The sequence below is a fragment of the Canis aureus genome, chromosome 22 (assembly GCF_053574225.1).
Source record: "Canis aureus isolate CA01 chromosome 22, VMU_Caureus_v.1.0, whole genome shotgun sequence".
Taxonomy (NCBI): Eukaryota; Metazoa; Chordata; class Mammalia; order Carnivora; family Canidae; genus Canis; species Canis aureus.
Genome location: NC_135632.1, coordinates 2,384,344 through 2,411,299, shown reverse-complemented (window position 1 = coordinate 2,411,299; position 26,956 = coordinate 2,384,344). Strand labels below are relative to the sequence as shown.

The window sequence follows — 26,956 nt, the reverse complement described above, 5'->3', positions numbered from 1 at the left end:
AGCCTGATGTGGGATTCGATCCCGGGTCTCCAGGATCGCGCCCTGGGCCAAAGGCAGGCGCTAAACCGCTGTGCCACCCAGGGATCCCTGGTAACTGAATTTTTAAAAAACAGTCTAACAATCCTGTCCTTTGTGAGTTTAAATATTTATTTAATATCATTAGGAATCTAATAACTTATCGCTGATATTTTGTTTCAAATTTATGAAGGTTATTCTTTTTTTTCCCTTTTCTGTCTTCTTTCGGATTGTCAGATTTTCCTAATTCCTTTCCTTTTTCTTCAACAAGTTTGGAAGTTACACATTCTATTTCTAATCATTTAACAGACTTAAGTTTATATTTTCCCAACAAAGTCAATAGTTAAACTATATGTCTAGCCTCCTCTCGGACAAGACATTTAGAATAACGTAACTCCCCTCCTGACTCACCACTTTACCCAGATGCCCACGTTATTACTGTCTAGATTTGGTTCAGAATGTTTTTATCTGTGCTTGGAAAGAAGTTTCTCCATCTGATCACTCATCCATCTTGATCTAGAGGTTATGACAGCCATTCGATCTCTTCCTTTCTCCAAATTCCTCCCAGCTCTGCAGCCTTTCACCTCCATTCCTGACCTGAGTGTGAAGAACAAGAAACCACTGCAGTTTCTCAAGCTCCCTCGCCTACTCTGACCCTTCTCTTTTTCAGCTCATGATCCTGCCTCTTACTTGAGGGGATATAGCAGTCATCAAAAATTTTCACTTCCTTACCAGTGAATTCATCTATATCCCCACTCACATTTCTCTCTCAACTTCACATGAAACATTGATCTTCTTCTGCCCCTAAGCCAACTTTCAGATGCAGTCCCTCAATTCCTACTCCTGTCTTCTGTATTTTTAATTCTCCCTCACTAACCCCTCATTGCACTGCCAGACAATACTAGCTAAGTCAACCTTGCTTCTAATGAACATTTAATAAATATTTATAGAGTACATAAATGAGTAAATCTGTCAATAGAGTATTTGCAAAATGGCCATAATAGCTACCTTTCATCTGAGACATTAAGAATATCAAGATTTTGCAAACTCAGAAGTGTAACTTTCCACAAATATTTGAAGATCGTATCATGAATTCATACAAGTATCTGAGTCCTACAGTGGCCCTATGATAGGCACTAGGGGTAGAGAGTGAATAAAATAGTCAAGGACCCCACCCTCATGTAGCCGACATTCTGAAGGAGGAAAGCGGGACATAAATAAGTAATCAAATAAAATAATTTCAAATGATGGAAGGAGCTACGAAGAAAACAAAAATGGAATCACAGCTAGAGAGTGGCATGTTGAGGAAAAACGAGAAAGTAGGTGTGGCAAAAGCCTAAAGAACAAGGGGAATGAAGGTTGATGTGAGGAAAGGAAAGTAGGAGCCAGACCATGATATAACATGTAGATTCGGTTGTTACTGCACTGGCATGTCCCTGACTTTTAAAAACTGAAATACAATAACATTTTAAGATGCATAGAAAGTGTACAACTCGATGGCAACACACACATGCACACAACTCCTGCAATAACCACCCAGTGTGAGATACAGAACATTTCCAAACCTCAGAAGTTTCCCTCATGCCACTTCTCAGTCTAACCATCCCACAACCCCAGCCCCTGGCAGAGACAAAGTCCTACTAATCCCTGACTGGCCTTCTATCACTGCAGAGCTGTTTTTCTTACTCTTGAACTTCTTAAAAATAGAATCATCCAGTCCAAACTTTGGTTGGTCTTCATTTGCTTTATCTGAGAGATTCATCTATGTTGCTGCATATGCCAGCAGTTCATGCATTTTTTAAATTACTTGTATTCTGTTGTATAAGTACATCATCATTTGCTCACTGGACTATTGATGGTCTTTTAGCTTGTTGCCAATTTTTGTTTATTAGAGATAAAGCTGTTATAAATATTCTTGAACCTCTTTTAGTGGTCATAGACACTCACCCTGAGCGCACACCTAGGAGTGGAATGACTAGGTCACAGAGTAAGCAATATGTTTAGCTTTATTAGTCATTGCCGAACAATCTCCTGAGCTCACCATATATCCCCTTCCACTAGCGGTAAAGGAGAGTTCTAGTTCCTCTACATCCTCAGCAATGTGTGGTATGGTCAGCCTTTTCAATTTTACAAATTTTAGCCATTCTGCAGGTGTATAGTCATATCTCACTGTAGCTTTACTTTTACTTTCCCTGAAGATTGATATTACTGAATACCATCTCGTATTCCAACTGTATGTTTAGATTTTGACTTTTGATAGGTTCTAGGAAGATTGACCTGTATTTTTAAAAGATTTGGTTCCTCTGTGGAGAAGCGCCTATAGGGAGCAGAACGGAGGCGGAGGGAATAGTTTAGATGATCACTGAAGGTGATCACTTTAGGCGATCTAGACAGGAGTCGGAGGTAGTGTAGATGAGTGGTGGTAAAGCAGTCAGAAAGAAGGGAACAGATTCCGGATAAACCTTACAGGAAGCCTACTGACTGTATCCACAGATCAGACATGGGAGAGAAAAGGAGGAATCAAAGATCATCTGAGCAACTGAGTGGAAGTGGTACATCTCCCACAGTGTCGAAATTTGGGTGAGGGGTGGTTCCTTACATGTCAGTAGGACATTTATAGGAGATGAGTCACACTGTAGCAACCTGCACCCCCCACCAGAAAACCACTCAAAACCAAACAAATTCCAGTCACAAACTGCTCAAAGAAACATTCTGGGCACTGAGAGAGCTGTGGTGGACTTTGATTTGCTTCCTTGCCTTGCAAATGAGCTCTGTAGCACTGTGCAGTGTGCATTTGCCAGCAAAGCTTATATAACTTCATTTATCACTAATGTTGTTGGGGTTTTTTTCTTCTTCCAAGAATAAGTATGTTTCTACCAGATGAAATAAAAAAAAATCCAGAAATTTAAAATTAAATTAGTTTGGAAATTACTGACATTTTTCTTCTTGTGTAAGGTCACTCTGCCCTTGCAGGCCAGTGCTGGGGAAGTGACACATTTCTTTCTCTGTCCCACACTTCTGCTTATTTTCATGCAATAAAAAGCAAATCCCTAACATTTCAAATGTTTAGTGCATGTGGCAAATATTTTTCTCCTCATTTAAGCCTTTAATTTTACGTTATGTTACATAAAAGGTGGAACGCCAGACCACTGGTTTACCAGGCTGCTTCTATGTGTGGAAAAACAAAATTCTGTACTTGCAGAAATAATAAGCTGACTCTTCAAGTCTCCGGACTGTTAGTCTGCCTGCTTCTCTGATTTGTGTAGTGCTTCTCAGTCCTTAAAACTGTGACAATACTACATAAAAGAAGGACCCACAGTTATTACCTATAGGAGGTTCCTGTGCTAAACACCAATCCTCTAAGGTATGCACTATTATCTTCATTTAACATATGAAAAAGCTAACTTTAGTCCCTTGCCCAGGATCATTCGATTGGTAAACGATGGGGCCAAGATCAGAACCCATGTCTATCTGAGTCAAAAACTAAAGCTTTTCATGGCTCCTGAGCTACGGCAGTGTAGAGTGGAAATTGAGTATGCAGATGCCAGAGCCAGCCCCCTGGGTTCGCATCACAGCCCTACCACTTAGTGGCTGTGTGGACTTGGCAGTCCCCTGTCTGACAGAAGACCATCATGGTACCAATCTTATTGGCTATTGTAAGAATTAAATAGTTATATATCACTTAGAACTGTGCCTGGCTTATGCTATGAGAGGGTTAGCCATTACTTCTTAACAAAAATAATAGCTTTATTAAGATATAATTCACATACCATATACTTCAAATGTTTAAAGTGTGCACTCCAGTGGCTTTTAGTATATTCAGAGAATTCTACAACCATCGCTACAGTTTTAGAATATTTTATCACCCCAAAAAGAAAGCCAATGCCCAAGAGCAATCACTTGTCACTCCCCCCACCCACCTCCAGCCCTAAGCAACCATGACCCTACTTTCTATCTTAATAGATTTATAGATCTATAAGAATCTATTGAATATATATTGCTCATTCTGGACACTTCATGTAAATGGAATCATATGATATGTGACCTTTTGTTTCTGGCCTCTCTCACTTAGCAGGCTTCAAGTTTCATACATTTTGTAGCATATATCAATGCTCCAGTTCTTTTTATTGCCAAAAAAATATCGCATTGTATAAATAGGCCATAATTTATTTATGCATTCATCAGGTGATGCATATTTGGGTCATTTCCCCTTTTTGGCTACTGTGAATTGTGATGCTATGAATACGTGTGTACAAATTCTTGTGCGGACATATGTTTTCATTTCCCTTGGCTATATAAATAGAAGTGGGATTGCAGCTAGTAGTTGGCGCTGCCTCTCTATTTATTTCTGAATATGCAGATACATACTTCTCACAGATAAATGTATACCTTAGCTTTTTTGCTTTAAGTAACTTAATGAGGTAAGTGCCCTTCCTATTTTATAATACAAATTAAAAAACTGAGATTTTGAGAGATTTGCCTTACTGTTTCTTGGTCTATGGCTTTGTCTATGCTATATCCTTTTTTTTTTTTTTTAAGCATGCCCTCCTTTCTGTCTCTTGCCAATCCTTTAGGTTTGAACTAAGGCTCTACTTCTTGCCAGTCTGCTTGGACTCCATGCCTGGGCCAGGTGCTTTGCTCTGTGCTTCCAAAACATTCTGAACATTGGTTTACTATGGCCTTTCTCACATTCCACTATATTTATAATGGTAGGGACATTATACCCTAGGGAAGGGTACTGTCCTCCTCAACTTTGTCTTCCATGCCAAAGACAGGCCTGGCGTGAATTTGTCTCCTGAATTCTGTTGATGAAAATTAAGAAAGAAGGGCCCAGATACATGCTAGAAAGTGGTCTTTCAGATTGGTAAAATCTTGTTTGTCACATAATGCAGTTTGAGTTGACAAAAACCAGGGAGTATTATTTAGACAAAAAGAGTTTTCACTTTACTAAATCACTTAACACAACCTTCTTATAAATAGTGAGTCCCCCTGGGAGACTGATGCCCAAAAGGTTGTATGTCTGCCACAGAAATACCCAGAATGCTTTTAGTGATACATGAGGGACATTTTTAACTTAATGGTTAATTATTTATTTCAAAATATATTAGAAATAAATACAACTAGAATATCAAACCCATTATATCATTGTTTAGAAGCAGGCTAAAATGTTTGTTTTTTTTTTTTTAATGAAGACTAGTTAAAAAAATATATTAAGTAAATCATGGTGCGGATAGAACACAGATACGGCAAGTATTATAGAGATGGTCAAAAGAATTCAAGCTTCAGAACACTATTTATGGGCATTTAACATATGAAAAGTCTGAAATACTTCATGGAGCGCCCAGAAGATGCTGATACTGCAGGCGCCAGGTCACACTCCGAGCAGCAAGGTTACAGAGCATAAATGAAGGTATAAAGTAATAGCATAATACTACCTACTACCTCTTCAGTTCTATTATGCATTGGGTACTCTTCTAGGTGTTTTATAGATGTTAAATTTATCCATGTTCGTAAAAATCCTGTAAGGTAGCTACTAATATCTCCACAAATGAAAATGTAAAAATCAGAATTGGTTTGACTTTTAGTCATAAGTTTTTTCCCACAAAATAAGATACACAGGGCAAGAGGAAGTAATAGCATTTTCCTTATTTCATCATTGCTATAAAATAAAATAAATCAAGCTAGAGGGACCTAAACCATTGCTTGACTTTGGCCAGTGCAAGATCTCAATGCTCATTCTATTCACATGTCCTTTCTATGGCCTCATTGTGAGTCAGAAAGTAATCTGGTCCAGGGATCAAAGACTGAAACGTTTTCCCATTTCCTTCCCCACATTCAAAACAAAACAGCTCTGGGCAAGGGATGCACTTCCGTCCCATGGTTATTTGATGAACACACACACACACACACACACACCCCCTTACTAAAACACAATTTGGAATAAAAAAGCATTCTTAAAACAAATATCAATTACCTACGGTAAAAGAATATATATATATATACATGCCCATGTGTACAATGTGTACAATGGTTTCAGCTGCCCATTAGGGGAATTACGTTGTTGTCTCAATTTATTTCCACATGGTTATTCTGTGAGATGTGTTTATCTCTTAACACATTATCTATTTACCTACCTACCGATCTATCCTAAAGATTCCAAAGCTCCCCATTAAGATAAATCCAAGAAAAAGAATAAATAAAACCAAGTTTTCTTTTTCAGAGGGCCCCAGGGCCCTTCGGGGTCATGGAGGGGGAGATCTGTTGCTAGTCATAGACCACAGACGACCAAGGTGCCTTACATGCTTTCAAAGGGGAACTTTATTCCTTGTCTAAAAGTAGGTTCCACAAACCTGAGGGCTTAGGGCTCAATCTGGTCTGGTTCTTCCGTGGCTGTCTAATTTGGAAATGTCCAAGTTAAGTGCAGAGACCTGACTTCTCTTGAAAAATGGGAAGACTGGGCAACAGTGGACCTAGATTCTTAGATCAGCTTCAGCTATTTGCAGTGGAGGGGTGGCTGTCCCTCTTGATCATCTCAGCAAGTTTCGCTCATGTCCATTATCTGCCTTGGCCCTGTAGGCTTTTGAATTTGGAATTCCTGGTTTTATAAGCAGGGCTTATAAACAGCCAATATTTGCTCATCATTATCCTGGGGGAAAATCTGGCCAAGTACGTTGGAACATTGAAAAACAGTTTCCTTTTAACAAAGTGAGAGCAGCTGGTTCACACAAGAATTATTCACTGAGTTTGTGGAAGCCAGTGTGCCCCGATTTAAACACTTTATATTACTCAGATATCCAAGTGACAAATCTCCCTCCCCCCTCCCCTTATAGTGCAGCTGGTTGTCCATTAGTGTACCCTTGGCTCATATTCTCTGAAGCTCATTTTAAGTACTACTAGAAGTGACTCTGAAAGTGCCCCAATACTTTTTCCATCTAGTTTGCTGGTTAGTAGGAGGTGAATTTCCTGAGGGTCATAAGAAGCAGTAGAATGAAGGGTGATCTTCAGGTATGGTAGGGAGATGATATCCAGGGAATCGAACTACTCTTTTTAAAAAAGCAAGTACTTTTTCAAGTTACTTTTTCATTTCTCAACTTGCTCAATTTAGAGGTTGGAGAACATTACAGTTATCCAGCTTTTTATTCATTCAGTAAATGTTTATCAAGCACCAACTTTGTTGCCACACACTGTGCTAAACTGGAGATGCAACAGTAAATGAGACTGGGTCCCCTGCCCTGGAAAAGTTCAGCCTGGAGGTAGTTATTCAAATCTTTATACTCCAATAGCAACTTGAGAAGCGTCTGGTGGCATCTTATAGGTGGAGCAAAGACTCATCCATCACGATCCCCCAAAGAGATCCTACAATTTTCCCATCTGTTTGCTTCCCAACAGATACAGATATATTTGCCTTGAGAAAGATTTTCCAAAGGTCTTACTATCTCCCCCGCCAAGACACCTCCAACTAACACAGACACCCTTGGCAATAATGAAGCCTCAAAAGCCTCCGGGGCAGGGTAGGTAGGAGCCAACCCAAAGCACCATGGTGATTGATCTGCATAGGAGCTGTCACTACTCAGGTACTGCCAACTGCTGGGAGCCAGAAACACTGCCCCAATGTTGCAAGTGTCAGGGTTTGCAAGAGAAGCCAGAAATTGGAATTTGTGTAGTGTAACATCTTTTTGAGAGTTAGGGTTTGAACTGATATTTAAACCCAGTTTTGGGATCCCTGGGTTGCGCAGCGGTTTAGCGCCTGCCTTTGGCCCAGGGCGTGATCCTGGAGATTCGGGATCGAATCCCACGTCAGGCTCCCGGTGCATGGAGCCTGCTTCTCCCTCTGCCTATGGCTCTGCCTCTCTCTCTCTCTCTTTCTCTGTGTGACTATCATAAATAAATAAAAATTAAAAAAAAAAAAACCCAGTTTTGATCATCAAAAATGGGGTTGCAGGCAGGTTTCAGTGATGCAATCCCTAGACTGTGATCTCTGATTTCAGGAGACCCCATGCTCCACCCCCTCATTCCCTCATTGCATTTAACAGGGAATCTTTTTTTTTTTTTTTTTAAGATTTTAAAAAAATTTATTTGACACAGACAGTGAGAGAGCACACGCAGGGGGAGGGGCAGAGAGAGAGGGAGAAGCAGGCTCCCTGCAGCAGGGAGGCCCTGTTGGGGCTCCATCCCAGGACCCCTGGTATCATGACTTGAGCCAAAGGCAGATGCTTAACCTGCTTAACAGACTGAGCTGCCCAGGCACCCCTTAACAGGGAATCTTTTTTTTTTTTTTTTTTAAACATTTTTATTTATTGATTCATGAGAGACAGAGAGAAGCAGGCTCCATGCAGGAAGCCCGATGTGGGACTCAATCCCTGGACCAGGATCACGCCCCGAGCCAAAGACAGACGCTCAACCGCTGAGCCACCCAGGAGTCCCAACAGAGAATCTTAACTAGAACTAGCAACCTGGAATTTGCCTTTTCCAGGAAGTCCTGTGGGGCCTCTCATGTTTTTGAAAATCCAACACAGGGAAACATTCAGTCTTCCTGCATCTATCTCTCAATATTTCTCTTTCTCTACTATTCAATCTATAAATACTTCTTTTCATTAAAGAGTGGATCTTGAATATATTGATCAATCAATACAAGCTATTCTTTAAGAGTAATCTTTGTAAGATATATGTGATAATAACATAATTTGGTTCTTCTGACAATCCTTAACTTTTCATATTCACATCATTCTGGCTTGGAATAAAAATCCTTTCCTGGGCACTTGTCCCTTATTTCTCTGGACTGGTGTTGAGCTAAAAAAAAAAGCCCACGAGTGCTTTATCTTTCAATATCTACAAGGGCTTCATTCTCTACCATTCACAGATGTTCTATTTGCCCTGCCTAGATTGTATGAGCTAATTACATGAAAGATTTTGTTTTGATTTTTCCATCTCCCTGTTCTCAGAGCTACTTTCTTTTTATCAAACTGCAGTTAAAAAGGACAGAAGTGAGAATATAATGTGGTTTTGTTTTTATTCAGGGAAGACATTTTCAATCTTTAATTGTTTTACTGCAGTTTCTTACCTCATTAGAACTTAATTTATGCACAATAAGTAGAATTCATTTTAATTAGCAATCCTGGATTGTGGACTTTTCCTTAGCAATATCCCAGAAGAGGCTTCAACTTTAAGCATGATTCAGATTCCCTGCTCTTCGAGGACTGTATTATAAAAAGCAAAAGCAAACAAACAAAACAAAACAAAAAAATTAAAAAAAATAAAAAGCAAAAACAGAACATATGTACAAACCAGTGTCCCTAACCCAATATATTCATTTAAAACATTTTAATCATCTTGGGATATTTATTCATAACATTATAATCACCTTAGGATGCTTTGACTATTGTTTGGTCTTTTTTTTTTTTTTTTTTTTTAATCTCCTTATAGTTGCCACCAAAAGAATATGCGTTGAACACAGCCAATACTGATTGTTCTCTGGAAATGCCTATCTCTCAGGTATTTAACAATGATCATTTCTTTTTTTTTTTTTTTTTTTTTTAACAATGATCATTTCATCATCAGGACTTCAAACTGAGGCCTTAGTAGTTAGTAATGCCTAAACGTGATCTAATTTTCTGAGAATGAGGAAAGTGACTACGGAACCCAAGACAATAATAATAGCTGGCATTTTTAACATTTTTTAAATTGTTTGCTACATGCCAGCGTTCAAATCACTCTGCATCAGTCAGCTTATTGAACCTATTTCATCTTGTTCTTCTAGGTGGCATAGCTGAGGTACAGACAGGCAGTGTGACTGGCCCAAGGTCACAGAGGTAGTTGCAGAACACATATTTGAATCCATGCCTTCTGGCCCAGGAGCCTGCAGCCTTAACCACTTGCCTGCCCTGCCTCCTGGGCATGAGGAGATATGGTGAAAGTTGATGGCTTTTTCCTTTTAAGTTTGCCTCGAGTAGCTTTAGTTTTTCCCTTTATTCCAAATTCTTCATTTGTTAATTTCAATAGTATATTTACCAGGATACTGTGGCAAACTCATTATTGAAATGTATTCATAGTTTCTTGGAACTTGGAAGAAAGGCTACATAAATATTACAGAATGATTTAAAAAATACATGAAATGTATTCACCTGAATATAGGATGGTCGAATTTTGTACTATAAATAAATGAATGGGTGCTGACTCTTGAACCAAGTCCTGAGGCTGTGGCTGCGCCAGGTCGCTCTACGTAATCTCACAGTACAGGCTGCTCGGGCTCCAGGGCTAATGGTCAGATTCTAGACCAGGAGTGAGTCCTCCTGAGGCCTCAGGAAACTGCAGCCCAGGCTGCGGCTAGGCCTCCAGGTGCTACTTTCCTCGAACCTTCTACTATCCTAATGCCATGAGAGGAATCTGAAGAAGCAAGAGAATGGATAAATAGAGATACAGTCACACAGTGGAGTACTACTCAGTGAGGAAACAAATGAACTAAATAGATGTACAACACGGATGAATTTCACAAGCATTTGTGTTGAAAGAAGACAGCCAGAAAGCAATACAGACTGTACGGTTTTGGGTTTTGTTTGTGTAAAGTGAAAGAACAGGCCAAACCTAGGGTGGGGAAAATGTTTTGCGTCTTGATCTAGGTGTGGTTACGGACAGGTATATATGCATCCATAGATCATAAGGTCCTTCACTTGCGATTAGTTCACTCGATGTGCATTATACCTTCATAAAAAAGAAAAAGTACTTGTGTAGAAGACTGTCAGGCTGCAAGTGCTTGGTGGGATCTGCAGCCAGAGCTGAAGGCAGGGACCAGCTCCCAGCAGGGCTTGCACGTCAAGCTAAGGGCTTGCCCTTTATTCAGCAAGCCCAGGGGCCTCTGGAAGGAGTGACGTGATCACTGTGGAGTGTTGAAAGCTCAGTCAGCATCATTCTGCGTAGAGGGAGAACTGGAGCGGGACAAAACAGAGAGCAGGGAGATAAGATCACCTTAAATAGTCCTCATCTGAGAAAACTGCAATTCTCTATGGACTTGGTGAGTGCACACTCCCTGCACACACAGAGCACTCACCTCCAGCTTGGAGGAGCTCTGGGGGCCCTCCCTGCCGAACCGGCACCCCGACCATCTGAAAATGGCTTTTCCAGGGCTGCTGTGCCGCCGTGGGCTCCCCAGGGCAGGCCTTCCTGGCTCACTGCCCTTCTCGGTGTCTCCTGCTTCCCCACTCCCAGCTCCTGCCCATCACAGTTCTCTTCTCTTACCAGCAATTCCAGGGAGGAGGAGGAGGCGGTCACTGCTGCCCACACTGACCTAAATAAAATGCAGGGGTCACAGGGTCATTTCCATGGGGAGTGTGGATAATTTGCACATTCTCACTCAGGCATGCTGTCAAAATTCAAGGAATTTTCCATATTAGAATTAAGCATTGCCAACAAAGATCAGCATTTTTTTAAAAAACTGAATTGAACATAGATGATTTGTAATGTGTCTGTATCATACCTGCAAGTCTTTTAACTTTTTATATTTCTTTTGAGCTGTTTCTACTTATGCAGTAAGCATTTAATTTAAAGAACCGTTTAAAGTGTATCTGTTTATATGCTTATTTTTTATTTAAAGTTTTTTTTTTAAATTCTGAGACACACACACACACACACACACACACACACACACACGGACAAGTAGGCTTCCTGCAAGGAGCCCAATGCAGGACTTGATCCTGAATCCTGGGATCACGCCCTGAGCCCAAAGACAGATGCCCAACCACTGAGCCACACCACGTGTCCCTGTGAATGTGCTTTAAATACATATATATACAGGATAATGCCATGTCAGTAATCTGGGTTCTTTTCTGAGGTTAGCTTCTTCAAGTATGGTTCTGAATTTTTTTTTTAAGATTTTATTTATTTATTCATGAGAGACAGAGAGAGAGAGACAGAGAGACAGAGAGAGAGAGAGAGGCAGAGACACAGGCAGAGGGAGGGCTCCACACAGGGAGCCCGATGTGGGACTCATTCCCAGGTCTCCAGGATCAGGTCCTGGGCTGAAGGCGGTGTCAAACTGCTAAGCCACCCGGGCCGCCCAGTTCTGAATTTTTTATCATCCACCTAAAGTAGCTATTTACGGGCCATTAAATAAATAAAATATTTGGATTTAAAACAAATGCATTTCAACAGCGCAGTATTCTAATTTACAAAATGAGTTGTCATGTGTGCGTGCACATGCATGTGACATACAAGTACCTAGAACTCACCTACTTTGCAAATGGAGACAGCTCCATCAAAACTAAGGAATTTGCCTAAGGTTACCCTGTTTTCTTCCCCCCCAGAAAGTTTTTTTACTTTTTCTTTCAATTCCAGGTGAGTTATTTTTAAAATATTGTAAGTCAGGGATGCCTGAGTGGCTCAATGGTTCAGCATCTGCCTTTTGCTCAGGGCGTGATCCCTGGATCCAGGATTGAGTCCCACATTGGGCTCCCTGCATGGAGCCTGCTTCTCCCTCTGCCGGTGTCTCTGCCTCTCTGTGTCTCTCATGAATAAATAAATAAATCTTAAAAAAAAAATAAATAAAATATTCTAAGTCAAAATTCACCCCGGTAATTTGAAGGGAGGAATAAAATAATGTTGAAAAATAACTGAGGCCCCTGGGTGGCTCAGTTAGTTAAGCATCCGACTCTTGATTTTGACTCAGGTCATGATCTCAGGGTTATGACACTGAGCCCTGCATGGGGCTCTGTGCTCAGTGAGGAGTCTGCTTGAAATTCTTTCCCTTTGCTCCTCCTTCCTCCATGCCCTCTCTCTCAAATAAACAATCTAAAAAAAAAAAAAAAAAGGGAAAAAGAACAAATGAACGAACAAACGAACTATATACATATAAATAAGAAAATGACCATCTATGGTGGGATTAACCGAACTGTGAGCTGGGAAAGACAGGACAACAGGGGGGCAAGGTATGAGACTCATCACATCTCTAAGAAGGAAGAAAGAAAACACCAGTGGGGGTGTGGTCAGTTTTGCCCACTAGACACCAGCTGATGCTGTTAATTGAAGATGACTTGGTCACTGCTAGGATTGATGGGAATGGGAGATATGTTGGAATTTAGATCCCTGGCAAAAGTTTTAGAAGACAGGATTAATGGGGGGGGGGGCGCGGAGAACCCATGATAAACAATAAAAATTGAACTACCAATAGGATTTGATGCTGTATTTGCATAATCCTGTCTCACTCGTTTTTTTTTTCTCGTTTTTTGCCCTAATCCTGGTTCCAATAAAACTTTATTTACAAAAATAGGTGGGGCACCTGGGTGGCTCAGTTGGTTAAATGTCTTACTCTTGATTTTGGCTTGGGTCATGACCTTAGGGTTATGAGATTGAGCCCATTGCTGGGCTCCTCGCTAAGTGGGGAGTCTGCTTCTCCCTCTCCTTCTGCCTCACCCCCTGCTCTCTCTCTCATTCTTGCTCTCTCTAAAATAAATAAATAAATAAACAAACAAACAACAGGCAACTGACCTATGAGCCATGGTTTGTCAATTTGGTTTTCAAAATTTTGTATTAAAATATCATTTATCTTGATTGCTGAATTTTTTGGCATCTCCTTAAAGCTTGTGCCCAAGATAAATGCCTCATTCACCTCACCTCAGTCCTTGCCTGGAGGCAGACCTGGCAAACAGTGTACAGTGGCTGTGTTAGATGATGCACCTTGAGTGTAAAATAAAATGAAGTTATGCATGTATTTATGCATGTAATTACTTTTTCATATAGCTACCTTAGATCCCAGGCAGTACGTTTTTATGAGTGAGAGTAAGCAGAGCAAGTACAGTACCTCTCCAGGCCTGCGAGAGTGGGCCAGCATGCAGGAATCTTCCTGACCAAAAGCTTGCTGAGCCCATCAGGAGCAAAGCAATAGCACTAGGAGACCCAGGGCTGAAACTAGCATTTTAGCAATGCCCACAGTACTTCAGTGTCTAGTATCTTGTAATCTCACATTTATACCTCCCCTAGATTCATGTGAGAGGCCCTTTGCTTGGTTTTAAGCATACATTACAGTTCAAAAGCCACTCACAAGGGTCCAAAGAAAACCACAGTCCAAAGATGAAGTCAGAATTTCATCAGGATGTGAGTGGTGATTTGTCTCAGTCTTATGACTCTTATAGACTCATTTCCCAAATAATCTCCAGTCTAAAAGAACACATCTGAAATGTTACACTTCCTGCAAGAATGTACAGTACAATGATTCCCTGTTCCGGGACATTATATGCTTTAGTGAGTCTTTAACAGACTTTGGATATTTTGTTTTCCTACTAAGGTGTCAACTGAACTCATAATTGCATTTAGGGTCAGCATGGCTTCCTTCTAACTGATTTAGTACATACTTAAAGATTTCCTGATGTCCAGATCTGAGAACATCATCACCCATGGAGTCACTCTGAAGGTAGTCATAATTGTCTTTAAAATCTGCAAACAGTTCTCAGAATGGCTAATGTGATGTTTGTGCACATCTACCCCCCAAAGATCAAGCTATTAATTTGGCTGTGCTGGAACTCTCTGGGCTCATCTGTACATCCATTTATTTTGGGATGAGTTCATTTCTTGCCATGAGAATTTTAGCCGTTTTATATTACAGCTTTTGGACTTAATTGCTGCCAACTGAGATAATTGTAGCCATGAACAGTTTTTTTTCCTTTTCCTCTCTTTCTCTCTCTTTTTAACAGTTTTTTTTTTTTTTTTTTTTTTTTTTTGTGGTTATCATTGTTGATTCCTGCAGAGATGGTGAGGTTTCTTTCTCTTTATATCTTACCAGGAAAACTTGGTGTATCCCAAATAAATAATAAATAGCGCATTAGTTGTTCATTAAGGAAGAGAAAGTTAAGTCATAATTTCCCAGAGCCAAAGAACACCCCTTTATCTTTTCTCTCAGAGGGTATTTGGGATATAAAATTAGAACAAACCTGAGGACATGTTGGTATGCATCTATGTGCTTTGGTTGCCAAGTACAAGAGGTGAAATAAGTCTCCGATAAATATCTTAGGAGGTACACACTTGTACTGGACAACCCGAAAATGACTGCCCTGTACTGGAAAGAACATAGCGCTCCCTTCAGTAATTGAGAGGCTTCTTTCTCTGTTTGTGGCTGCCTGTACTTGCTGAGTAGCTCAGTTGGCTGGAGCATTAAGTACCGACTGCTCCACAGGAGAGAACAAGCCCAGATTGCTCCGGGGTGCTGAGCTGGGATTGCTCAGCATGGACTGAAGAGGAAGGAGGCCAGAGGTGAGCCCTGAAGAAACAACAGATTCTGGTGGGATGGGGACCACAGGGTGTCATCTGGCTAGCAGGGCCTCCCGGAAGGTAACAGACATCAGGGCTACTTCCATTTTTTTTAATGATCCTGATATAGTAAAACATAAATGCTGGGAAAGGTATTAAAATTGTAGCATGTTGGGATGCCTGGGTGGCTCAGCGGTTGAGCATCTGCCTTTGGCCCAGCGCCTGATCCTGGAGTCCTGGGATCGAGTCCCACATTGGGCTCCCTGCATGGAGCCTGCTTCTCCCTCTGCCGGTGTCTCTGCCTCTCTCTCTGTGTTTCTCATGGATAAATAAAATCTTTTAAAAAAATTGTAGCATGTTTTAAGTTTTTACAACATTTAAAGCTATAAACAGAGTAGTTTTTTCTCTCATTGGTGCCCTTTGTAGTTATTTTACCTCATTGGAGATCATATCCAAAACCCATACTTGAGGCCCTCAGTGAATGTAGGCCTCAGCCAAATGCCTTCCCGGATGCCACTGCCCCATAGTTGACCCCCAACACAGATAACACAGCCCAACAGGCAAGGCCCATGCTGTCCTTAGAACTCCTTTTTTAACCTATACTCTGGGTGGCCTGTACCCTAAGTAGATCCTTGACAAGTATATGTTGAATAAAGGAATTGAGTGCTCTTTAAACATAACCAAGAACTTAGTACCTCATTGGTTTTCTGATATGTTCCCTACTTGGCTCCCCTCAACCATGCATTCTACCTACCTGTGAAGTTCTGGCCAAGTACCATGTTTTTATGAAGTCTATCTGTTCCAATTATTTACCCGATTACTTCTATATGCTCAGATGTCCTCCTATGCTTAGTCAGAACCATTTATAAGAGTGTGAAACTCCCACACCTCCAACCCCCACTTCTCTCTTAGCCTGGAAAATTCAAACTCTTTGTAGTCAGGAACCACATCTTAGTCTTCTTTTGTACCTATAGTGTAGGGCCTAAATTCCATGCACTGCCTGGACATCGTTGAGCCTCACGGGGCCCCAAAGGCCTAACCATGAGTTCTCCTGCCTTTGCCAGGCATGTCCCCCAGCAGGTAGGAAACGCTCCCCACTTGGCTGGTTCTCCCAATATCTGGACCAGCTACACTTTCCCTGGACCTCAACCTAACGTATCTTACTTTTCTGTCAGCCTGTGAAATTATTCAAGCAAGCCAATCACATTCTCTCATGGGAACCAGACAGTACTTTGTCCTCTTAAGACAAAGCCTGCCTCCCAGCCTCCCACAGCTCCTGCTGGTTTGCTCAACTCCCGAGGACAATCTCCTTGAGACCCTACATGGTGTGTGATGTCTTCCTACAGGCTGTATGTATGACCAATAACTGCTGTCAATCTCTCCTGTCCTGTATCAGGTATGGTATGTTTGGCCATCTTGTACTACTTAGGGTGGGAAATCCCTCCTTCAACATGAGGTTCAAAGGAGGTGATCAGAACAGTATCCCACACAGAGGGACACATTTATGATTGTATAGTCTTCATTCTGTGAAGTTCCTGGACCCCAGGAGGAGACTGAAAATTAAATATTTGCTGTGGATGACAATAGATTTATTATCCTACAAAGAAATCTCTTTTAATTCTAGATCAATGGTTTCCATTCACATAATCATATTTTAAACAATCTTTTTTTCTTACTACTCACCATGTTGTTGACCAATAAAAGTAAAGTTGCCTCAGGGCAAATCTGTACTAAATTTCTATACTACTGATCTGGCATTTACATTGTAATTCCTAATTGTTAATAGGAATAAATTGTAATGCCCACTTATGAAAACAAGATGCTAGTATCAGTCAATATAATCAAGAGACTAAACTAACTGGAAGCATATGAACACTCAGACTTTTCCCACACAAGAATTTACTTAACGTTTCATCGCCTCCATTTATCTTATTTCTTTGCAAGGAAAAAAATGGCAACATCGAAGGCACTAAAAATCAAATAGAATCTTCCTGGAGTCTGCAATTAGTATTAAGCTTATTGGCACTTCAGAGACTTTCATTGGCATTACTCTGCTATTTTATCACTTGGTTTCCAGAGGTCGGAGATAAAAATAGCCACGTTTTTACTTCCTTACTTTATTCTATAATAGCAGGTAAAAAAACGTACACAACAGCCAGCAATTCTCCTGCTCAGTTTCTAAATCACAATCATTTTTACGTGGACCGTCTTCGTTGCCAGTGCCCTGCTACTTCTCCCTTTCCTTAGTGCTGGGGAGTTAGAGGAGCGGGAAGAGGGGATAGGGGTTGCTGATAAAATCTTAGGTCCACTCCAGTAGCAGTCCTCCGTCACAGGGGGAATCTAATGACTCACTTTCTAGCCTTAGCTCTCCAAGAAGGAAATTCCAGGAGAATTTCTGCTAAAGTTAGCAGAAAATGGTCATTAAACAATTCCAGCAAGCTTCAGACCAGTAGCTAAGCGCCAGGTCCTTCTCTCAATGCCTGGCCAGTACCTGAAATGAGGTTGCACAGAGTCTCTAACGCTCGTTCTCCCAGAATGGATGGTAAGGATGTAACACTTGCTAAGTATTGGGTTTTGGGCTGATCCTGTGAAAACTAAAAGGCTAGTGTGAGAGGTAAGTGTAGGTGCTGAGAATTGGGAACGGGCACGAAAAGAGGTATTTCCAAACAACGCAAAGGGCTTGCTACTGGGACTAATCATTTCACTAGGCACAAGGAGGGGGCCCAGGTGGGCTGGCCCTGCAGGTGCTTAGGAGTTCTGTGGGCTCTATATGCAGGTAGGTGTCTTAGCTGTGCACCACTCATGTTAAGTTCCAAAAGCAGGTTCTCCATGAGCTCACGTAGCTCATGGCCTTTGTCTTCAAAATGGGCAAAGAGAAAATGGGCTTTGCTGTCCAAAGTGGCTGGAAATGGTGGAAAGAAGTCCAAAATAAAATAACTTTTCTGACACAAGGAGGGGGCAGGCAGGATCTCAAGCCCCTGAGGAAAAGCAGGAATATCTCCTGAAATGCGAATTCTACACTGTGTGGAGGAAGGGCCACCAGGGCAGCAGCTGGTCTGCAGTTTTTGTGCCAAAGTTTGTCTACTTTGCTGCTGATTGCTGCTGGCTTGATCAGCCAAAGAAAAAATTCCCACATTTGATCCCTTGATATAGAGACCTTTCTCAGTATTCAATACACAAACTCTCTAGATTTATTTAAATTTTTTTAGGAAAATCATAAGGAGGGAAAAAGTATTTTTCATAATCCACATACCCAATACTAATAGTTTTATATGTATACAGCCAGTAATTGCATATATATACATATGTATGTTTTTATTTTTATTATTTTTTACATATGTATGTTTTTAAACCAGATCATATAGTTACATAATCTTTTAATTTTTAAATTTTGTCATGCTTATCTTTTTATGTTAAGAAATGCATACCTACTTCATAATTTTTAAGGTTACATATTATTCCAAGTGGATAGATGTACCATAATTAACCCAACTGATCCTCTATTATTGGATAGTGTAGATATGTTTTCTGGATCATAAAATAAAAATGCCTTTTCTATATAATTGGGTTCTAAAATTGACAGCTCAGACAGGTTTTTGAGCTTCAACATTTCTTCCAGCTTTACTGTTGACAAACCTTCACATCCATCTCCTTCTAAATTGCTACCTTAACTCCTTCTAAACATTTTCGTCATAAGCCATACAGACATTACACAGAAATTCAATATTCCTTTCATTGTGGTAAGAAAGCACAGTTGCGAGTCAGGAAATGTGGTGTCCTAGTCTGACCTCTAGCACTGTGGCAATAAAGTACAATGCAACTATTAAGGACAAATTGTGTCCCCATCCCCCAAATTCATGTGTTGAAACACTAATCCCCAATAGCTAAAAACATGACTGTGTTTGGATACAGGGCCTTTAAAGAGGTGATTAAGTTAAAATGAAGCCATTAGGGTGGGCCTCAATCCAATCTTACTTCTGAGTCCAATAAGAAAAGGCAATTTGGATGCAGAGAAAGACACCACCAGAGGTGCACAAGCATAGAAGACTATGCAAGTACCCAGGAAGAAGGCAGCCATCTGCAAGACAAGGAGGGAGGCCTCAGAAGAAACCAAACTTGTCGACACCTTTGATCTTGACGTCCAGCTTCCATAGTTTCTTTTTTATTTTTATTTTTTTGCTTCCATAGTTTCTATTGTTTAACCTGCCCTGTCTGTGGTATTTTATTTCGGCAGCCCTAGCAAACTAACATAGCAAACTTGGAGTACATTTCTTAAATCCATGAGCCTCAGTGCCCTTCAAATAAACTAGGGAATGAGATTATGAGATCTGCACAATTCTTAAGCCTTAAATAGGTCATTCATTTCTAATGAGGCTGGCACCAAAAAGAACACTGAGCTTCCCTAGCACACACAAACTCATTTTCATTGGCCTAAATGGCTGAGGCCTCTCCATTCCTAACTCACTCACTTAAAATTATAGGTACTGTGAAAAGGTTGGAGCTATAATCTAGCTGGAAAGGATATGGGAAGGTATCTATAATGTCCACTAAAGCTAGGAGAAAATTGTTTAGTTTTTGGTTGAACATGATTTCTGTATAATCATTATGTATATGCAGGAAAGTAAGACTATAACCTGCAAATATATTTCAAATGTAATACCATGTTTGTGAATACTAAATATAATTAATGTATTTAATATGGCTATGTGTTTTATAGACACTTAACTAAATATTTAATGATTTTTTGATATCGCCATTTTTTGTGTGTTTAAAAACCAATGCTATTTTTTTCAGGTTTCAAATATTCAGGCCCCTGGGGAAAAAAGTGCTCTTATCCTCTAGGCATTGTGCACAATGAATGAAAAGGCCCCAGAAGCAATATAGAATGTGATGGTAATTAAGAAAATACAAGATGTGACAAACTTTTGTGTTTTTTGCCTAAAGAAAAACTATGTTTATGGAACTAGAGTCCCTCTGGAAGCTAGGAAGGGGGGAATAAAAAGAGTAAAACTTTTCAGTGTGTATCTGGCACCATGCAGAGAAATAAATTTGATCAGTAAAATCAAAGATATGGGCCTTTTCCTTACTAATATATCCTTATAGTACTGTGTACAACAAAAACAAAAGCCAGAACCCAAACCACCACTACCACCAGCAAAACCAAAAAGAGCAAACATTTTGCTCTGTCTCTTGCAAATGACACTATTTGACACAATACTGGCCAATGAGATTCAAGTGAAACTCTGCTGGATTTCTGGAAAAGTATGCTTTCCCATTATAGACATCTCCTTTCCTTATTGTTTTCTTTTCCTTTTCCCTATCTGGAATGCAGATATATGGCTGGAGGTGGAACAGTCACCATGTGACTACAAGGTGACCATGAATAGAGAAGCCTCACACCAAGGATGGTGAAACAGAAGGGCAGAAAGAGCCTGGAGGCTGCTGGTGTCAGGGAACCACTGCCCCAGGCCTGAACTGACACTTCTGGATAAGTGAGAAAGAGAGACACCTATTTGAAGTATCTAGCTGTGGTGTCTATTGTATGCAGCTGAATAGGATCCCTAATTAATGAAGAAAGCTTTGTTGATAGGCCATGTTTTAGTTGGGCCTAAGGATGAATAGGGTTCAAACATGAATTAAAGTAGAGAAAGTTGGGGATCCCTGGGTGGCGCAGCGCTTTGGCGCCTGCCTTTGGCCCAGGGCGCGATCCTGGAAGACCCGGGATCGAATCCCACGTCGGGCTCCCGGTGCATGGAGCCTGCTTCTCCCTCTGCCTGTGTCTCTGCCTCTCTCTCTCTCTCTCTCTGTGGGACTATCATATATAAATAAAAATTAAAAAAAAAAAAAAAGTAGAGAAAGTTACTGCAGGCTGAGGAAACAGTGGCAGAAAAGTACAATAGAAAATAATGTTTTTATCTTATAATGAGAATGAGGGAAAGTTCATGTTGTTTATTCATGTGCAAACATGAGGGAGGAAATGAGGCTCAAAGGCTAGCTTGAGAACAAATTGTAAAGCAGCCTGCCCAATAGAAATACAATATGGGCCACACAGATAAGTTAAAATTTCCTAATGGCCACAATAAGAAATTTAAAAGAAAAAAAAAAGAAATTTAAAAGAAACAAGTAATAGTAACAAGATCAATTACTCACCCCCCCAAAAAAAACAAGTTAAAATCAATTTAATTTAATTTTTACTTTTAAGATTTATTTATTTATTTATTATAGACATAGAGAGAGGGCGGGGACAGAGACACAGGCAGAGGGAGAAGCAGGCTCCATGCCAGGAGCCCGACATGGGACTTGATCCCGGGACTCCGGGATCGCGCCCTGGGCCAAAGGCAGGCGCTAAACTGCTGAGCCACCCAGGGATCCCCTATTTTTTTTTTTAAGATTTTATTTATTTATGCATGAGAGACAGAGAGAGAGAGAGATGCATAGACAGAGGCAGAGGGAGAAGCAGGCTCCATGCAGGGAGCCCGACGTGGGACTCGATCCCGGGTCTCCAGGATCACACTCCGGGCTGCAAGCAGCACTAAACCGCTGCGCCACTGGGGCTTCCCTAAAATTAATTTTAATACATTTAACTCATATATATGACATATTACTTCAACATGTAAACAATATAAAATTTATTTATTTATTTATTTATTTATTTATTTATTTGAGACAGAGGGAGAGAGAGGGGGACCACAGAAGCATGAGCAGGGGGAGGACCAGAGCGGGAGGGAGAGGGAGGGGAAAGATCTTGAGCAGACTCTGTGGAGAGCACGGAGCCCCATGGGGGTGGGGGGCTGGATCCCAAGACCCTGAGCCAAACCAAGAGTTGGTTCCTCAACCAACTGAGCCACCTGGACACCCCAATATAAGAAATTATTAGCAATATATTTTGTATACTTTTTTTCTTTCAAACTCTTCAAAGCCTGGTGTCCCACTTGCAGCACCTCGAAGTTAGGACTGGCCATAGTTCAAGCACTCAATAGCCACATGTGGGTAGTGGCTACTGTACCAGACAGTGAAATTTTAGTCTTGAATCTCATGTTTAAAAGTGTGAACTTCAACTACAAAAATATGAACAGAGTCACTATTTAATTTCTAAGAAAACCTCTAGTATATTTCAAGCATTACAGTATTCTATTTTATTTCAAAATGTTACGGCTCTGGTTTTGGAGACAAAACCCACAAATACAGTAGATTTTCAAGATGGTATTATGTTTCTGTGGAATGGCAACACCAGTAGTCTGGAACCTAAAGTCAAGGACATCTGCTAAGTCCCCTTAAACCTTAGAATGCTTCTTTCACAATATTTTTTGGGTTATTCTTTTTTTAAAGATTTTACTTATTTATTTGACAGAGAGAGAGAGAAAGGGAGAGAGCATAAGCACGTGAAGGGCTGCACAGGGAAAAGGAGCAGCAGAGGAAGGAGCCTTACGCGGGGCTTGATCTCAGGATCCGGGGATCATGACCTGAGCTGATGGCAGACAACCAAATGAGCCACCCAGGTGCCCCTTTTGGGAGATTTTCTAGAAAATACGGAAGCTAATAATAAAACCAGTTACTATAGATAATTATGACCAACATGGTAGCTAATTGTCCTCTTGAACTTTTTTTATATATGAATGCTTTTACACGGTTGAGATTTTACTTTTTAAACTACTCTGTATTCTTAGCATTTCATAAGTACTTTTTCTATCATTAAAATATCTTTATAAACATCATTCGCAATGGCTCCCTTATACTATTTCTTTATGTGAATAAGCCATAATTTTTTTATCATTATCTTCATGTAGCATTACAATCAAATATAGAATATTTCCATCACTTTCCTTTGGTAGTTAACCCTTCTCCCACCTCCAGCACCTGGCAACTGCCTGTTTTCTATCCCTATTGTTTCGCCTTTCCAGAATGTCATATAAATGAAATTATACAGAATATAGCCTTTTGAGTCTGGCTACTTCCAATTAGCATAAAGCAATTGAGAAATTAATCCGTGTTATTGTATATGTTAGTACTTCGTTCCTTTTTTGTGGCTGAGTAGTATTCTATTGTATAAGGAATCCCACATTTTATTTATCTATATACCAGTTGAAGCACATTTGGGTTATATCCAGTTTTTCTCAATAACGAATAAAGCCACCATAAACATGTACATACAAGTATTTGAACATAAATTTTCATCTCTATTGGGTAAATACTTCAAAGTGGAATCTCTGGATTGTATGGTAAGTATATACTTAACTTCATAAGAAACTGCCAAATTATTTTCCAAAATGTCTCAACCATTTTGTATTCCCACCAAGATTGTATGAAAATTTCAGTTGTTTCCCATCTTTACTGCTCCTTTGTATTGCCAGTTTTGTTTGTTTATTTTGTTTTTTAAGTCATTGTGATAGATGTATAGTGGTAATTTATTGTGATTTTAATTTGCATTTCTCTGAAAAGTGCAAAAATAAAAAAAATGCCTAATACAATTATTCTAATGAAATTAAGAGTTTTTGTGAATTCAAATGTATTGATCTTTTTATTTTTTTCACTGTGTGGAAAATTCCTTCCCAATGAGAAATCAGAAAAAAAAAAATTCAGTTATATTTTTAGGATTTTTTTTTTGAGGATTTGCTCCAAATTACCCACATTTTAAATCCACCTGGGCACATTAGTTAGTTAGTTAGTTATATGATGGTAGTATCTTTATTCACTGGGAAAAAAAATGGCCAGGCAGCTCTCTCTGTAACCTTTATTGACTAACCTATTCATTCATTTGTGAAGCCTCCCTTATTAAATAAGAGGGTCTATTCCCAGGCAATCAAATCTGTTTCATTCATCTTCCATCCATTTGACAATTACTTGTTAAGTACTTAACTATGTGCCAGGCACTATTCTAGATTCTGGGAATTCAATGGCCAACTAAAAATACGGGCCTCAAACTCTCAGAGCTTATATTCTAGTTGGGGTAAATAATAATAATTAAATAAATTAATAATTGTATAATATTTTAGGTATTGGTAAAAGCCAAGAAGGAAAGTAAAGCAGGGTAAGGGGCATGTAATGACGAGCAAGTGCTACTTTGAGTAGGTTGGTAAGATGAACCTCTCTGAGGAAGAAATATCCAAGACATAAATGTATTAAGGTTGTGGAACAAGAAGATACCTAGAAGAGGAGCATTCCAGTCAGTCACCTGAAAATGCAAAGACTTTGTTATGGGAATGAGCTTGACATATTGGGGAAACATCAAGGAGGCCTTTGTGGATGAAACTAACTGATAGTGAAGGGAGTGGAGAGGAGGTGAGAAGGCCATTTAAAGGCCACAGGTCACAGAGATCCTTGTAGACAATTTATATTCTAAATCAGATGAAAGCTATTGGAAGATTCTGAGCGGAAGGCTGATGTGATCTGATTGGCATTTTACAAATACCACTCTGGCTACTGTGTAGACAATTGTTTAATACATTGTTCTTTTTTAATAGTTTTTTTTTTTAAAGAGATCTTAATTATTTATTCATGATAGAGAGAGAGAGGCACAGACACAGGCAGAGGGAGAAGCAGGCTCCGTGCAGGGAGCCCGACGTGGGACTCGATCCCGGGACTCCAGGATCACGCCGTGGGCCAAAGGCAGGCGCTAAACCGCTGAGCCACCCAGGGATCCCCATTTAATACATCTAATTTAAATAAAAATGCTTCTACGAAAAGAAAAATAAGTAAATAGAAGAAATATATTTGGATATAGAAAAAAAAAAAAACAATGGTGAAGGTGGTATTTTAATACCCATAGTGTGGGAAACACTGGCTTTCCTGGTTATTACTAGTATCTAGGCAACTGTACATTCCTGCAGGATTCTCTGATGATTAGCTATTTTCCTAAATTTTTTTTTTTATAATACTAAGCATTCTCCCACCGATTCTTCAATGAGGTTTCTCTGCTCCCTGGTAATCAAGCCTGGGCACAGGGTTTCATAGTTTCCGAGTTACTGCACACCTATTATTTTGACAGAACTTGGAGGAACTCACCTCAGAAAAGTCTGAAGTCCTGAAGCAAATCAGGATTTGCTTGTCAATTACGTGTAAATTACATCACTGCTGTGAACAGTAATCAAACTGTGTGTGGAGAACTGGGAACCAGGGAGGAGGACTAAAATCGCATATAAACTGTCCTGAAGGCACATTCAGGCACAACCTCCTCAGTCACAGCACCTGTTGCTCTGGAATTGGTATTATCAAAGAGCAGTTCAGCTAGCTATGGTCTGATTCCAGATGCGCTGAGAGAACCTATATGACCAGTGTATGCTTCTTGTGATTCAAGGAACAGAGTTTGAAAGATGCTTTCATCACCCAACTGCATAAAAGCAAAATTTCTTGTTTTGGAAAAATATATACCAGGCTAAAAAAATTCAAAGAGTATGATGAGCGCATACAATGAAAAGTTTAAAGAGGGGAAGTACGTACCCCTGGCTACAAATGTACTAGCATATGCTTGGAATATTTTTGGAAAGATGCACAAGAGGTTATTTACAGTGGTTGCCTCTAGGGAACTACTGGGTTCTGAAGTAAAAAAAAAATAGAACTTACTTTTTACAGATTCTTTTGTACTTTTCTAAGTTTTTTTATTGAACTTTTTTATTATGTGCATACATTAAAATGTCAATTAAAACAAATTAATGAAAAACAAATACAGCTTTTGTTTTTATTATCACTGACGGGTCCTTGAAGCTCTCTCACTGCAGAGGCATGGAGCCAGGGTACCTCAATTTTAACCAGAGTGCAATATAAGTTACCTGAACCTTAGCTTCCTACCTACTGGTAGGCCAGCTGGGCCCAGAGCTCCCTTCTAGAAACAGAATTTAGCCTTTCCTGAGAAAAGGTGGGGAAAGTTCAGTTTGAATCGCAGCTGTGTGACTCATTGTGGAAAAGGAAAATTATTTAACTACTCTGAGGCTTTATTTCTTCATCTGTGAAATGGGGGAAATAATGACCAGTAGTAGACTTTTAATGACAGAGAGGGCTTTTATATGTTGAAAGGAGCACTCCCAATAATTTTTTTTTTTTTAGGATTTATTTATTTAGTTTAGAGATTGTGAAGCACAAGTGATACGGGCAGAGGGAGAGGGAGAGAGAATGTCAAGCAGAGTCAGCACTGACTGGGGAGCACACTATGGGGCTCTATTTCACAACCCTGAGATCATGACCTGAACTGAAACCAAGAGTCCAGTCAGTGCTCAACTGACTGCACCACCCAGCTGCCCCCCCAATTACTTGCTTTTTAAAAAATATTTTATTTATTTGAGAGAGAGTGCATAGGAGGAGCAGCAGGAAGAGGGCAGAAGGAGAAGCAGGCTCCCCACCGAGCAGGGAACCCAACTCAGGACTGCATCTCAGGATCTCAGGATCATGACCTGAGCCGAAGGCAGATGCTTAGCTGACTGAGCCACCCAGGTGCCCTCAATTACTTGCTTTTTAATTAACATCCATTATGATAAAGGTTTTCATTTGTGAAGCTCTTATCTTTTAAGCTATGAAACACAATACACAGATATTTTTATATTGCATTTTATGCTACTATATATTAGATCGTATCTTTATAAATCAAATGAAATACCTTTCCCTCATTCTTTGATTACTGTTCAGTTCATAAATTTAATGAATGAGAATTGTTTAAATAATTACCTTGTATATAACTAATCAGATTCCTTTAGACATTTCAAACTACAAATACGAGTTA

The 26,956-nt window shown here is 40.0% G+C and overlaps 1 long non-coding RNA gene across 26 annotated transcripts in view; it reads right to left on the bottom strand.

Moving 5' to 3' along the window:
• Positions 1–26,956, bottom strand: part of LOC144293648 (uncharacterized) — a 99,587-nt gene that overhangs the window by 25,365 nt on the left and 47,266 nt on the right. For 14 of the 26 annotated variants that reach the window (XR_013360837.1, XR_013360835.1, XR_013360833.1 and 11 more), the window contains 2 exons: positions 10,137–11,371; positions 9,012–9,212 (listed from right to left, as the gene is read on the bottom strand). This is a non-coding gene — a long non-coding RNA (uncharacterized LOC144293648). Of the gene's footprint in view, positions 1–129; positions 613–9,011; positions 9,213–10,136; positions 11,372–13,491; positions 13,642–26,956 lie in introns of those variants that run through there. The other 12 variants (XR_013360840.1, XR_013360826.1, XR_013360830.1 and 9 more) reach the window with 12 other exon arrangements.